This window comes from Clarias gariepinus, chromosome 9 (assembly GCF_024256425.1).
Source record: "Clarias gariepinus isolate MV-2021 ecotype Netherlands chromosome 9, CGAR_prim_01v2, whole genome shotgun sequence".
NCBI lineage: Eukaryota > Metazoa > Chordata > Actinopteri > Siluriformes > Clariidae > Clarias > Clarias gariepinus.
Window position 1 is genome coordinate 28,404,976 of NC_071108.1, and position 2,102 is coordinate 28,407,077.

The following is a 2,102-nucleotide window of genomic DNA, read 5'->3' on the forward strand; positions in this document are numbered from 1 at the left end:
GGGTTTTTTTACACAACCATTAAAAATTTTTAATTAAATATATTACAAACTTTTCATTAGGACCCTAAAGATCATATTAACATTTAATGAAAAATGGGTCTGGATGACCCCTTTAAGATCTATACCAGAAGGATCTTAGTCTTCGAGTGGGACACTCAAGTTGGACAGGTCTGAAGGTGATGGCCTGACAAAGTGCATTCCACTTCTCCAGGCTTCTGTCACAGCTAACAACATGTAGTGGAGGGCACGCAGGTTGGGGTTCACGTTCACTATGAACACCCAGAGCGTTAAGAAATATGTTACTGCTGATTACGCCACCCCTTTACAGTAAGGGGAACTAAATACTAAATCGACTCAGGCACACAAGTTCGTTACCATGGAGGGCAGAGACAGATCAGTGTCAGTATGAAGAATGTTTATTAAAATTACATTTAGGCATTTGGCAGACGCTCTTATCCAGAGCGACTTACATTTTTATCTAATTACACATCTGAGCAGTTGAGGGTTAAGGGCCTTGCTCAAGGGCCCAACAGTGGCAACATGGTGGTTGTGGGATTTGAACCTGGGATCTTCCGAACTGTAGACCACTGAGCTACCCCTGGCCCGGGTACAAGTGTGTACATTGACCAGGTACACAATTAAAAGAACAAATAAAATATAGCTTAGATGAACTAAACAGCGTAATACCCCACTAATTATGAGGCCACCAAGGTTTACCCGGAGCTGGGTAGGCTAGCTGTAAACTAATTCTTCCTACACCACACACACACGCACGCACACAGTGAGGTAAGTAATCACAACCAATCCACACTCTGTGCTCCTGACACCACGGTACTAGAACAGCTTGCCTTCCAGCTCAGGGACCTAAACAAGCAAATACAAAAACACACAAAATTACAATAAGTTTAAAGAAGAAAAGCAATAAACCATACTCATCATTACCAAGAAACAATTGACACTATACTTGAAGAAAAAGAAAAGAAATTGTAAACAAAACTTAATCAGGCTAAACAAAAATCAGAGAAATCATACAACCCAATCAACCAAAACCCAAATACACAAACAAAAACAAAGTAGCAAGGCAGAGTAGCAACAAAGTAGCAGGGCAGAGTAGCAACAAAACAGCGCCACTGTTATTCTGTTCTGTATAGAAAAAAAAAGGTGCTTCCAATGAACCGATTTGTCCTGCAGATGTTAGTCACCGGACTTAAGGTGACCGACTTAAACCACCAAAAAATAAACAGCCTGCACACCACCGCGAAGCCGGGAAACAAGGTGCTGCTGCTGCCAAACAATAAGCAAATATGGTTAGCCAAAATGCATGAGCTCACTGCAGCATTAGTCAAACAGCTAGAACCTACCTGCTAGACAAGGACCCACACACCCCAATGGTGGAGCTGGCAATAACACATCCCAGGTAGCCTGCACACCACCCTGAAGTTGTGAACAAGATACTATTCCAGCTACAATAAACAACATAGTTAACTAAAATGCGCAACTCCACTAGAACATTTGTCCAACAGCTACACATACCTGCTAATTAGAGACCCACACACCCCAAAAGCTGGCAATGACATATCCCTGGTATCCTGCACACTGCTGTGATGCTGCAAACGTGCTATTCCAGCTACAAGAAACAGACACACAGTTACTGAAATGCACAAACTCACTGCAACATTAGCCAAATGGCTAAACCTGCCTGCTAACCAGGGACCCACACACACCAATGGGGCAGAGCTAGCAATGACGCATCCCAGGTAGCCTAGATGCAGCCTTTATATAACCTGTACCAAGCTCTAATAGGCTAATGTGGTAAATCATGGGTGGGAACTTACCCACTTGACCACAAACACAATTCAGCAAGGATAATACTGTTCTATAAGCACAGGGGAAAAAACAGTGCTCGAACATGATGTGTACACATGATGCCCCCTTCACATTTCTCACTGCCCCTCATATGTGCCTGTCTAGAACCGGCCCTGGCTGTGAGTGCTTATGACAGACACAGGAAGACATTTCCGTTTGGAGATAGCGTGGGATTATTAATTAAGAAACTTAAAACGAAACCAAAAGAAAACTGAAAACACCAAATAACCAGAGCT

General features: G+C 42.9%; 1 long non-coding RNA gene across 1 annotated transcript; it reads right to left on the reverse strand.

The window, feature by feature from the left end:
• Window positions 1-589: 589 nt before the first annotated feature.
• Window positions 590-1,612, reverse strand: LOC128530741 (uncharacterized). Its single transcript, XR_008361151.1, has 3 exons — window positions 1,534-1,612; window positions 1,362-1,434; window positions 590-864 (listed from the first exon to the last, which is right to left on the reverse strand). It is a non-coding gene; the product is annotated as an uncharacterized LOC128530741 (long non-coding RNA).
• Window positions 1,613-2,102: the final 490 nt, after the last annotated feature.